The sequence below is a fragment of the Danio rerio genome, chromosome 25 (genome assembly GCF_052040795.2).
Source record: "Danio rerio strain M-AB ecotype USA chromosome 25, GRCz13ab, whole genome shotgun sequence".
In the NCBI taxonomy this organism is placed as follows: domain Eukaryota; kingdom Metazoa; phylum Chordata; class Actinopteri; order Cypriniformes; family Danionidae; genus Danio; species Danio rerio.
Genome location: NC_141045.1, coordinates 9,148,772 through 9,163,089, shown reverse-complemented (window position 1 = coordinate 9,163,089; position 14,318 = coordinate 9,148,772). Strand labels below are relative to the sequence as shown.

Sequence of the window (14,318 nt, the reverse complement as noted above, 5' to 3'; positions counted from 1 at the left end):
CCATTGGCTCTCACACACCAGTCAAGCTTGATTAAACTTCCGTGACCAAATCTAAAGCCTTTAAACATCCTTTGCTAATATTCATAAGCATAAATTCATTTTAATTTCCCAACCATCGGGAAAAAAACTTCCAGCACACAATAGTAAACACACAGCGATGTTGTTTTTACACACATTCAAAAGGCTCTAAAGGACAATATTTTTGATAGAAATGTGGACGAAAAGTTATCAAACATTTATAGAATAAAACAAATATTACCATATTACTCAAACACATTCCTAACTAATCCATGCCATTGAACGTCATTGACTCTCACACACCAATCAACTTCCACAACCAAATCTAAAAGCAAATAAATGCCTAAATTCATTTAATTACCAAACTATTAGGAAACAAAAACTTACAGCACACAATAGTGAACATACGCTGATGTTGTTTTTACACATTCAAGTATTTTCTGGAGGGAAAAAAAGCTCTAAATTACAATATTTTTACTAGAAATGTGGACAAAAAGTTAGCAAACATTTAGAGAATAAAACAAATATTAACATATTACTCAAACACATTCCTAACTAATCCATACCATAGAACATCATTGACTCTCACACACCAATCAAGTTTCCGCGACCAAATCTAAAGCCTCTAAACATCATCCTTTGCTAATATTCATATGCCTAAATTTATTTGAATTTCCAAACCATCAGAAAAAAAACTTCCAACACACAATAGTGAACATACGCTGATGTTGTTTTTACACATTCAAGTGTTTTCTGAAGAAAAAAAAACTCTAAATGACAAAATTTGGACTAGAAATGTGGACAAAAAGCTATCAAACCTTTATAGAATAAAACAAATATTAGCATATTACTCAAACACATTCCTAACTAATCCATGCCATTGAAGGTCATTGACTCTCACGCACCAATCAAGTTTTCGAGACCAAATCTAAAGCCTCTAAACATCATCCTTTGCCCAAGTTCAAGTGTTTTATGGAGAAAAAAAGCTCTAAATGACAATATTTTTACAAAAAAAATGTGGACAAAAAGCTATTAAACATTTATAGGATTAAACAAATCTTAACTAATCCTTACCATTGAACGTCATTGACTCTCACACACCAATCAAGCTTAATTAAACCTCCGTGACCAAATCTAAAAGGCCAATAAATGCCTAAATTTATTTGAATTTTCAAATCATCAGAAAAAACTTCCAACACACAATAGTGAACACACACTGATGTTGTTTTTACACATTCAAGTTTTGTCTAAAGAAAAAAAAAACTCTAAACAACAATATTTTTATTATAAATGTAGACGAAAAGCTGTCAAACCTTTATAGAATAAAACAAATATCAACATATTACTCGAACACATTCCTAACTTATCCATGCCATTGAACATCATTGACTCCCACACACTATTTAAGCTTGATAAAACTTCCGCAACAAATCTAAAAGGCCAATAGATGCCTAAATTCATTTTAATTTCCAAACTATTAGGAAAAAAAACTTCCAGCACACAATAGTGAACACACACCGATGCTGTTTTTACACACATTCAAAAAGCTCTAAAGGACAATATTTTTGATAGAAATGTGGACGAAAAGCCATCAAACATTTATAGAATAAAACAAATATTAACATATTACTCAACACATTCCTAACTAATCCATGCCATGGAACATCATTGACTCTCACACACCAATCAAGTTTCCGCGACCAAATCTAAAACCTCTAAACATCATCCTTTACCCAAGTTCAAGTGTTTTCTGGAGAAAAAAGCTCTAAATGACAATATTTTTACTAGAAATGTGGACAAAAAACTATCAAACATTTACAGGATAAAACAAATCTTAACTAATCCATAACATTGAACATCATTGACTCTCACACACCAATCAAGCTTGATTAAACCTCCGTGACCAAAACTACAAGGCCAATAAATGCCTAAATTAATTTTAATTTCCAAACTATCCGGAAAAAAAAACTTCCAGCACACAATAGTGAACACACATCGATGTTTTTTTTACACATTCAAGTGTTTTGTGCGGGGAAAAAACTCTAAACAACAGTATTTTTATTAGAAATGTAGATGAAAAGCTATCAAACATTTATAGAATAAAACAAATATCAACATATTACTCGAACACATTCCTAACTTATCCATGCCATTGAACATCATTGACTCTCACACATCAATCCAGCTTGATTAAACTTCCGCGAGCAAATCTAAAAGGCCAATAAATGTCTAAATTCATTTTAATTTCCAAACTATCAGGAAAAAAAAAACTTCCAGCACACAATAGTGAACATGCGCTGACGTTGTTTTTACGCACATTCAAGCGTCCAGCGCTCTAAAAACCCCGTCAGGTGTTCCTGAAACGTGCGGGCCGCATCCAGCCTGTGATATTACTCATTTGCTTTCCAAAAGGCCTGTATCATCAGAGCGTACCGACTGCGCACTTGTGACGCCAGCAGGAATATAACAGCTCTTTAATTAACCGTCTGGATTGATATGCAGAGCGCAGTGCATTCTCATGGAAATCCAGCACGTAGGAGGAGGACCTGAGAGAGACACTCGGGCTGAATGCGGGCTCATTTTAATTTCGAGCGAGGAGATCGTGGTTGGGATGGAAATGCACGATGTTGGAGAAGTTTTGATTGACGTGTTTGGGTTTTATTTAGCTTTACCTGAGGCTGATCTGACAGATGTGCTGCGGGGTGATTTTTGATCCAGACCGCTGCGTTCATCAGCTCAATCTTGGACGTAATTTGAACTGACGGAGAACTGGAGAAGTGCTGTTCATGTGGAAGAGGAAGATGATTGGCAGCTGTCAATCATCTTTTCACTGATGACCAGATCTCCTGAGTTGATGATGATGTGGAACATGGCCTAAAATGAACAACAAATAACAATAACAACAACAAAATTTTGTTGTTATAACAACAAAAGTCAGTTGGACCCGGATGCACACAATATTTGCACCTACTGTAACTTTTTTTTTCATTTTAAATTGACAAATCATGATTTATTGATAAATAAATTGACAAACAGATAAGCAGAGAAATTTAAAGACAAAATAATGTTAAGAGCACTTTGTTTTGATCACATTTGACCGTCGAAATATTTCCATTAACCTTACATGTTAATGTTTTTTTACTATGTATACTATGTATACTACTATGACAAAAGTCTTGTTGCCTATGCAAGTTTTAGGAACAGCCAATCCCGGAGCACCTTGACCTTCTTTGCTTTTAGGAATTTTGATGTGGAGGCTGAAGTATGAAAAGGAGCACTATCCTGCTGAAGAATTTGCCCTCTACTGTAGTTTGTAATGTAATGGGCTGTGCAAATGTCCCAAACCATGATTTTTCCTTCACCGAACTTGACTGAACTCTGTGAGAATCTTGGGTCCATGCGGGTTCCAATAGGTCTTCTGCAGTATTTGTGATGATTGGGATGCAGTTCAACAGACGATTCACCTGAAAAATCGACCTTCTGTCACTTCTTACAGCTGGGATCAATGACAATACTTTTGTTAGATGGTGTATATATTGGAGCTGGGCGAAGATTAAAAGTTTGTTTTGACATAATATGTGTATCATGTAATACACACTATAGACAACTATACAAAGCAATTTTGTCACATAGGTATATAAATGTATATAATTTGCATTATATTCATATATATTTTATATCCAAATATAAATGAACATTTTCTCAAATATTTGCATGCATGTGTGTATTTATTTATACATAATGAATACACACCGTACACATATATTATGTCAAAACACACTTTTATTTTGGATGCGATTAATCTTAGCCCAACACTAATGTGTATGTATGTCAATTTACAAAGAAAAAAATGAGACACCCCCATCTTTATGTGTTATAGCAAATCATTATTATTGTTTTATTCTGCAAACTAATGGCTTTTTATCCCAATTTTAACTAAAATAAAATTCAAATGTACATGTTCCCCACAGAAAATAACAAAAGCAACACACAAAGAAAACTTTCAATTTCAAAAGATTTAAAAAAAACTGTAATTTGATGGAATAACACAGATTTTAAATCACAGCAAATAAAAATACTAGGAAAACAAATCACAGAAAGCCAAAAATAAATAAGTAAATAATCTAAATGACAATATTTTAATTAGAAATATGTAGGAAATATTTTCAAGCCTTTAATTAAGGAATTCAAACAAATATTAAAGTTGGACACAAACCCATATTTAAATTGAATAAACACAGAGCATTTTTATTTTCAAGTGGCCTGTTATTTACAATTTTTCCCCCTCAAAACTGTTTTCTTTTTAGTGTTGAACTAATTCAAACTAGCATAACGACCCCGAAAAGCATCCCTAAAAGTCTTGTCATTATTTGGTGTCAGTGGCCTCATAGTGTTAATCTAAATTCAGCGTCATCTTTAGGGCTGATTAGCTCAGAAATGAGCTTTGTTAAACAGACTCTGGATCTGTCGGGAACTCTACAAAGCGCGTCATTAAAGATGAATGTGGTGTTCTTAGTGGATGCAGGAAGCCACACGTCTGCATTGTGCCCTCCTGCACGTACAGCTGTTTTCAGCTGCTGTTTATCTCTCCTGTCAACGAGAACACAATCAACAACTCGCTCCGTCCCAGAATAACTGATGCCGGGTCCTACACACAGTTTCCAAACCCATATGATGCTCAAACACTCTTAAAAATAAAGCTACTTCAGTTAAAGGGATGAAAAGTCTGTCATTCACTAATCCTCCAGTTATTCAAAACCTGTTTGCGTTTCTTTTGTCAAACACTAAGGAAGATATTCTGAAGAATGCTGGAGAAAACTGTCATTGACTTTTACAGTATTACTGTTCCTTCAGAGAGTTGCTGAAGAACTCCTGAGAGATTTCAGCTGCTGTCTGGGCTTTCACTGCCTTTCTACACCTCCCTTTCTTCATGTGTTCAATACTTTTTCCCTGCGTCATTTCATTTTATTACGCCTACCTGAATTTGTAAACTAATTCATTTTTTTTTTTGCATATCTGGATTTCTGACCAACATCTGGTGAAAATTTCAAGTCAACAACACCTTTAGAAATGTATTTTCTGAAAAATAAGTGGATCAGTGTGATGTGTTACTTTTTACTTATACTTCAGAATACTTATATTTTTCAGAAAGACATCCATAAAAGTTTAGACCATGTGTGTTAGTAAATGATTTTGTTTGTGGACTAGATGTCAATTTATGCTTTAAACTATTTTTTTAATTTTAACAAATATTTTACTAAACGAAACAAAAATTATATATTTAAGTATATTTATAATAAAATTATGACATCTAAATTAAATTAAAATGCTCAAATGATCTTGGTGGAGAAATAATATTGAAATAATTTTCGAAATAAAGTCAAAGTTATAAGCCCTTCTGTCAAATTTTAATTAAATTTCTTTAACTAAATTTTTATGAAATATTTAGACGCCAAAAATGTTAATTTATAAAATTATATATATATATATATATATATATATATATATATATATATATATATATATATATATATATATATATATATATATATAATTATTATATATCATAACACTGAAAAAAAGATTAATACATTTTCAAAAATTCCCAAAAATAAAAGTGGTTGTAAAAAATTTAATTTATATGGGTTGAATTTAAACAAATTAAGTTGAATATTATTAATTTAAAGCCATAAATTGCAACAATTTAGCAGACATAATTTTTTCAGTGTATGAATTATAGGATGTATATATCACCCCATTTGTTGCATAATAATGTTACTATTAATTAAATGATTAATTAATTTATTTTATAATAATTGTGAATTAAATTTCTTTTTTTTTATATTTAATTATTTTCCGATATTTCCCAGAGAGACAATCTGTCACATTTTAAACAATAATTTTAATAACTCATTTCTAATAACTGATTTTTTTTTCCTGCAATGATGACAGTACATAATATTTGACCAGTTTTTTTAGCAACTATTATGCAGACATTTATAGTTTTCAAACAAAAAACAAAAATATACACAGTGCCTATATAGAAAATCATGATAAACCTTTAAAAATAAATGCTTTTACAACTTTCCCCTGAAGTTCTTTTGAAAGCACGGTGTAAAGCGAGTAAAAGGTATAGATTTTCACAGGGTGTGATGTTTTTTTGTATTGGGACAGTAAACTATTATCCCTCTTGTGAATTTCTTTTTCAAATATTTCCAAAAGCATGTTTAACAGAGCAAGGATTTTTTCAGAGTATTTTCAATATTATTTTTTCTTCTGGAGAAAGTCGTATTTGTTTTATTTTGGCTAGAATAAAAGCAGTTTTTATTTAAACCATTTTAAGGTGAATATTATTAACCCCCTTTCGATTATCCTAATTAACCAAATTAACCTAGTTAAGCCTTTAAATGTCTTAAGTATCTTGAAAAATATGTAGTAAAATATTTTTTACTGTCATCATAGCAAAGATAAAATAAATCTGTTATTTTAAATTAGTTATTAAAACTATTTATGTTTAGAAATGTGTTGAAAAACATCTCTCTGTTATACAGAAATTGTGGGGGGGGGATATACAGGAGGGCTAATAATTCTAACTTCAACTGTATATTCATTTGGTCCTTCACTAAGACATAACAACAAACATGAATAGTTATCAAATATTTAACTGAAACTGCATTCTTCCTTCTGTCTCTGTTTGCCTTTACACTTGTTTATCTAGTGAGATAAGAAGCCGCAAGTGTCTGAGGGAACAGTTTGACATCTATCAGTTACGACAGTCAGAAAGAGAAAGCGGTGAACTGAAGCCCCCTCTGGCATCTAAAGCGTCAGATATGAGGGATTTCTGAAGAAACTGACAGCCGTTTCATTGACCATTTGGAAGTGAATGTGATTTGTGTGTTTGTCGGTGGTGAAGCTGCTAAAACACCAGTGACGCACCACTAATGACTAATGAAATATGTGTACGCCGCTGCCAGGTAAAGTTTACTCATGCTGATCACTGTGTGCTTAAGTTCTGAAGAGCTCTGTTTGACTATTCGGTATCAATTTACTATTGTTCATGCCTGCTGGACTCATTTATAATGCAAAGCTGCTTTCTGTGCAGAGCAGATGCTGCGCGTTCAGTTCTGGGTAGAGTCTCAACTAAGAGATGCTACAGACACAAGCAGTTTTTGATCACAAGTCAATTTAGATTTTTATTTACCTAATTTCTCTCAAGTCTATTAGAAAGAAAAGTGTCAATGAAGAAAGAAATCATACAAAATGCGCCTTTTAGTGTTTCTATTATTGCACTTTATTAATTGGTGTCTAGATTTTAGATACGGTTCTTACTATTAAATGTTTATCCATACATTTCTTTTCAGCTTAGTCCCTTTATTAATCAGGGGTCGCCTTGATTAAACCGCCAACTTATCCAGTATATGTTTTACGCAGCGCATGTTCTTCCAGCTGCAACCCATCACTGAAAAACATCCATACACTACCATTCACTCACATTACACTGCGCACAATTTAGCTTACCCAATACACCTATAGCGCATGTACCAAGACAACAAAACTTGTCATAAATCTGTCATAAACATGATTGTCCATATTGTGCCATGAATATTTTTTTCTGATGACTTTATCAGTGAAACAAACTGTATTTGTCCTTAAAATGTCTCATTAAAAGTGTCATTACCCTAAGAGTGTTATTAATATTGGATGACATTTTAATGACAAATTCAGCTTGTAGCACTGTAGTTGATGTCCAAAAAATATTAATGACGCTGTTATAAAATTCATGACTTATTTATAATGGTTTCATGACAATTATGTTGATGACAGATTTATGACATTACCAAGATAACAAAACTTGTCAGAAATCTGTCATAAACATAATTGTCATGAGGCATTATAATTGTGCCATGAATATTTTTTTTCTGATGACTTTATCAGTGGAACAGACTGTATTTGTCCTTAAAATGTCTCTCTAAAAGTGTCATTACTCTGGCAAATAAATTTTAAGAGTGTTATTAATATTGGATGACATTTTAATGACAAATTCAGCTTGTAGCACTGTAGTTGAGGTCCAAAAAATGTTAATGATGCTGTTATAAAATTCATGACTTATTTATAATGGTTTCATGACAATTATGTTGATGACAGATTTATGACATTACCAAGATAACAAAACTTGTCAGAAATCTTGTCATAAACATGTCATAAACATGATTGTCATGAGGCATTCTAATTGTGCCATAATATTTTTTCTGCTCACTTTTTCAGTATCAGTCATTAAAATGTCTCAATAAAAGTGTCATTGCTCAAATTCAGCTTGTAGCACTGTTAAGGTCCAGAAAATATTAATGTTGCTGTTATAAAATTTATGCCACATTTATAACGGTTTCATGACAATTATGTTGATGACAGATTTATGACAATGTCTGTTAATTACCCCAAAAAACATCAATCAGCAGCTCAAACTACACAGTTTTAAACATATCAGTATTGTGAACATTTCTACTGAGAGATTTGCTCATTAATAATATGTCTGATAATCAGGGCCAGACGAAATCTGTTTTTGCCATAAATAATAAAATAAAATCAGTGGATTCATGGGGAATGTTTTTGAAATGAACTAACTTTTTTAGTCGTATTTAAGGATTACAATGCAAATACAATTAAATTTGTTTGGTAAACAAAGCAAGTCTTTATATATCTCTATATAAATATATATACTAAAAGAAGGAAAATTAGAATGTTTTGAGAAGATTTTAAGAAGATTTCTCAAAAATTTCACAACACTCTTGGTGGTTGACATTTCTGTGTTTTGGGGGGGAAATGCATAGGTGGTGGGAGGTGATAATTCAGGAGGGCTAATAATTGGGGGGGAAATATACAGGTGGGCTAATAATTCAGGAGGGCTAATAACTTTGACTTCAACTGTACATTCTGAAAATCATATGCTTATGCTCCCGGTTTAAAGTGGCTCACACTTGAACACAATTATACATAAATATTTGTAATGATTTTAATCAAATAAAATGTGCTCATTCGCCAATAAGTCAATACATGTATTTGTTAAAAAATCACATACTCTTGGTGGTTGTGAAATTAGCATTACATTCTATCTAATGCACATGCACGTAGTGGTTGAGGAGATTCCACCCAAATCTGTAAAGTGCTTTGTGTGTCTAGAAAACACAAAAAAATTGTTAATAAATTATTATTATTACTGTATATAGAGGGGCAACGCAGTGGCGCAATAGGTAGTGCTGTTGCCTTACAGCAAGAAACTCGCTGGTTCGAACCTCGGCTGGGTCAGTTGGCGTTTCTGTGTGGAGTTTGCATGTTCTCCCTGCATTTGCGTGGGTTTCCTCTGGGTGCTCCGGTTTCCCCACAGTCCAAAGACATTCGGTACAGGTGAATTGGGTTGGCTAAATTGTTCGCCGTGTAAAAGTGTGCATGAATGTGTGTGGATGTTTCCCAGAGATGGGTTGTGGCTGGAAGGGCATTCGCTGCATAAAAACGTGCTGGATAATTTGGCAGTTCATTCCGCTGTGGCGACTCAGGATTAATAAAGGGACTAGGCCGAAAAACCGAATGAACTGTATATAGAGTTAATATTGTGGCGGTGAGCGGTGTGTCAGTGTAAGCTGTAATGAGATGAGTGTTCACCGCTGAACCTGCACTCTCGACCGACGCTGAGAGCCTCTTCACAGCCACGGCACAAAACATCCACATAATCAAGCAAACCACAGCTTTAATTAACACTGGCTACGTCTCCATCCACCTATTTGAATGAGCATTTTGGAATATTGCATTAAAAGATGCTTAATGGAAACTCCAAAATCCGCATGCATTCTGAGAATGAGCAGAAAAACTATGCACACAGGATACTGTAAGTAGAATAATGTATAATGTAGAATAATGAATAATGTGTTTATTTAGACAAAATTATAGGTTTTCTTAAAGAAGAGTCTCTGGGTTGTTTTTATTCCTGTTAGATCCAGTTATTTAAGGTATTTGAATTTTATCAAAGTAATTTTAATGTGGACTTACTATTCCAAAATATTTACCGAAAGGTTTGTGTTGCAGGACTATTGTTACTACTTGAAAGAATGAAGTTAACTTATTAGTTTTTTGGGCGTCAAGGTGGCGCAGTGGGTAGCACGATCGCCTCACAGCAAGAAGGTCGCTGGTACAGAGCCCCGGCTGGGTCAGTTGGAATTTCTGTGTGGAGTTTGCATGTTCTCACCATGTTGGCGTGGGTTTTCTCTGAGATCTGTGGTATAGGTAAATTGATAAGCTAAATTGGCAGTAGTATATGAATGTGAACGAGAGTACATGGGTGTTTCCCAGTGTTTGGTTGCGGCTGGAAAAGCATCCGCTGCATAAAACATATGGTGGATAAGTTGGCGGTTCATTCCGCTGTGGTGACCCATAATTAATAAAAAAAGACTAAGCCAAAAAGAAAATTAATGTATTAGTTTTTCAAATTTAGGTGGATTGAACATAAAATAATTAGGCTGTCCTCCAAAAAACTTGAGAATTGTTTAGTTTCAGATAAGCGGTTTTAAATAAGCAGTTTGAACAAACAGCAAACTTCATTTTTTTGGAGTGTAGTTTCGGTTATTTTCCATTTAATTATTTTAAATGAGAGGGTAAAGTGTGGTCGGGTGGGAGAACCCCAAATAAGTCAACAATTGGACACGGTGGGGTATCAACAGTGGTGATAGCAGTGGACAACGAGAAGAAAATTTGCCTCTAAAAAGAAAGCAGGGTATGACATGACCAAAACATAGATTAAAGTAGCTGAACTAGAATGACAATGTCGCAGACAGGGTCAAAAGACGGGTTGATGCGAGCTAGTCTGCTCCTGTACCAATGAGCTCTATGCACTCAGACGGCAGATCTTTACTTTTATGTTCAATATCCTGACACTTATCATCATATCTGCTGTAAGGTCAAAGTGAAGAGATCCAGAGATGTGTGGGTGTGTGTGACCAAGGCTTTGATCTGCTCTGTTTGACAGCTGTTTGTTTGCCCTCCGCCAGGTGGGTTTTTCTTAGTTTACACAACACACGGCTCGGACCGGGACGTGTGTAAGACAGCACAGCTTCTGCATTGAAGAACACTGAGTGCTGATTTATGGACAGACTATTTTTAACCCACACAACAGAAACAAGCTTGTGTGAAGGTCACAATAGACTTTGGGCTCCATTCATGTGTACGCAAACATGGAAGCGGAAATGCTACAATACAAACAAAAACATACAGACACTTGTAGTGCTATATTTATGGGGACATCCCATATACTATCCCCTACACCTGAACCAACCCTCACAGCAAACAAACTGCATGTTTGCGTTTACAAAAGGATTCGTTCTGTGTGATTTGTGAGCTGTTTTCCTTATGGGGACCTAAAAAAAGGTCCACACAAGATCAAAATGTACTGGGATTTCTAAACTTGTGGGGAATACACTACCTGACAAAAGTCTTGTCGTCGATCCCAGTTGTAAGAGCAACAAATAAAAACTTGACTTTTAGTTAGTCATTATGAAAAGTGGCAGAAGGTCGTTTTTTCCTGATGAATCGTCTGTTGAACTGCATCTTAATGATCACAAATACTGCAGAAGACCTATTGAACCCGCATAGACCCAAGATTCTCACAGAAATCAGTCAAGTTCGGTTAAGGAAAAATCATGGTTTGGGGTTACATTCAGTATGGGGGCATGCGAGAGATCTGTAGAGTGGATGGCAACATCAACAGCCTGAGGTATCAAGACATTTGTGCTGCCCATTACATTAAAAACCACAGGAGAGGGCAAATTCTTCAGCAGGATAGCGCTCCTTCTCATACTTCAGCCTCCACATCAAAGTTCCTGAAAGCAAAAAAGGTCAAGGTGCTCCAGGATTGGCCAGCCCAGTCATCAGACATGAACATTATTAAGCATGTCTGGGGTAAGATGGAGGAGGTGTTTAAGATGAATCCAAATGAATCTTGATGAACTCTGGAAGTCCTGCAAGAACACTTTCTTAGCCATTCCAGATGACTTATTTGAGTCAAAGATGTATGGATGCAGTCCTCTAAGCTCATGGGAGTCATATACAATATTAAATCTTCCTCCACTGCAGCATGACTTTATTTTCTATACTGTACATTATTTCTGTTCAGTGACAAGACTTTTGTCTAAGTAAAGTCAGATTTTACTGCCCTAATTAAGTAATTAAAAATCAAGGCATGATCATATTTTATTTTGGTAAAATAAGCGTAATCTAGAGGCCTTTGCCTTTCACATTAGCCACTTCTGATACCAAACGATCAACTAGAAGTCAAGTTATTATTTGCTGTTCCTAAAACTTGGATAGGCGACAAGACTTTTGTCAGGTAGTTTATAAGGTTCACACCCACACTCATGCAGTATTGCCAACTATTTTCAATGAAAAGGTGCCTGAAGACGCTAAACATTGCTAAATTATGTCATACGTCAATTTGCAAATTACTGAGATCATCACGTCCAACCGTTTCTGTTTGTTTAACAGCTTATGGTCAATAAAGGGGTATTTATATTTGCAGTACGCTTTATATATGCATGTCAATCTAACTAAATTTATTGTTGTTTGAACACAGTATATCAGTATATATGTGTAGTGAATTTGCAGTAATCTCTCAGAGGCAATAAACTCAGACAAGTTCCGAAACTGTCTCTAAAATATCTGTGATTGTGAACAAGAAAAAACAAACGGTAAAATTTAATTGTTAAAATTAAAACAAAGGAGGAGCAGATCGGTTTGACTGTACATGGGAAATACCTCACACTTACGGTGCTAAACCATTTGCCGTCGATACACAGAAGGGTGATCTGCTCTCAGGCTGCAATTGGGAGACTGCTGTACGAGGACTGGGCCACTTGTGACTGCTCTGAGGCAGGAGAGGGGCTGACGGCATCACCCACAGAACTATAAAAATCGTCAGTAACACAAAAAAAAAGTCACTAGTCGGTTTTTTAAAAATTGTCACTAAGGGTGTCTAAAAAGTCGTTAAGTTGGCAACACTGCACTCATGTCTTTAAAGGTCTACTAAAAAAGCTCCCCAATAAGACATCATGGTTTCCGCTACATTCATTCTTCCATGGCGGGCCGCCACACCAAAATTTATCCTGCTACGGCTACATTACAGCTTCTCATTCAAAACGTTTTTTTTTTTAAATTGTTTTATAGCGGGTAATAATCGCACCAGAACGTATTAAAGGGTAAGTGAATTATAACAGTGGGAACTTTTCTTTAACCGTAGTAGTGCTGTACGTCAATTGTTTACCCTTTGAGGTGACGTGCTGACTGACTGACTGACAGACAGACTGACAGGTGCGTAATGCGTGAGGCCAGCAAATACAACCTATAGCCGTTTCACTTTACTTCAAGACGCATTAATGCTACTCTGTAGGACTATTGGAGACATTCATAAATATTCCTAGCAAATCTAATAAATGCTGGAGACATACTTGTTACAAAAACGCACTAAATCGCACTTAAGCAGCGTTTGTTTGAGAGCGCACATGAAGATCTGCGCGCTCTTGAATCGGCTTATATTTGAGGTGGCGTGCAAGACGTTTTGTGCACGAGCAGAGGAAATCGACGCGCAAGCACAGATATTCGCGTGCTCGTAGGCTATTACATAAATGCGATCCCGACTTCTAATACTGCACTCACGACATTAGTTGTTGAAATAATAATGCCACAGGTAGTCGGTAGATCTGTGTAAAAAAAAAAAAGGCCTGCTGCCACAGCTGGAAAAAATCCTAGAGGAAACACTGAGACATTATGCACTTTCATTAATGCAAAAAATTGCAAAGTGTGTAGCTTGATTAGTAAATAATTAATTGTGGATTTAAACCCAGAGCACACATTTATTTGCTAAAATGTGTGCTTTGGACGGACAGTAAATCATGTACCAAAAACGTAATTATAAATATCAGTTTTGTGAACAAACCTTCATTTTGATTGGTTATGTCAGCCATATTATTTCATGATTATGCAACATTTTTTTATGTCCACTTAACTTTAAATTGAACTGTAGGTGCTTGCACAAATCTCCTAGTCATCTTTAGATGAGGAAACTCTCCTACACCCGTCTATTAACAGGAATCTTGATTTGCCATTTTTATCAGTCCTAATTATGTCACTTCCTTCAAGTTATTAACAGTCCACTATTAATGATGTTGGGCCCATCTTATGCAGCGTTGGCAATGGTGTACTGTTAGCATAAGGATCCAGTTAGTCATCGGCAACACAGAAGTCTGTGATGAACAGCGTGCTGT

The 14,318-nt window shown here is 35.0% G+C and overlaps 1 long non-coding RNA gene across 4 annotated transcripts in view; it reads right to left on the bottom strand.

Moving 5' to 3' along the window:
• LOC141380887 (uncharacterized) overlaps positions 1-14,318 on the bottom strand; it is a 53,224-nt gene that overhangs the window by 13,819 nt on the left and 25,087 nt on the right. The window contains exons 3-4 of one of the 4 annotated variants that reach the window (XR_015526186.1): positions 3,364-3,482; positions 2,691-2,892 (exon numbers count right to left, since the gene is read on the bottom strand). This is a non-coding gene — a long non-coding RNA (uncharacterized LOC141380887). Of the gene's footprint in view, positions 1-2,690; positions 2,893-3,010; positions 3,483-14,318 lie in introns of those variants that run through there. The other 3 variants (XR_015526187.1, XR_015526188.1, XR_015526185.1) reach the window with 3 other exon arrangements.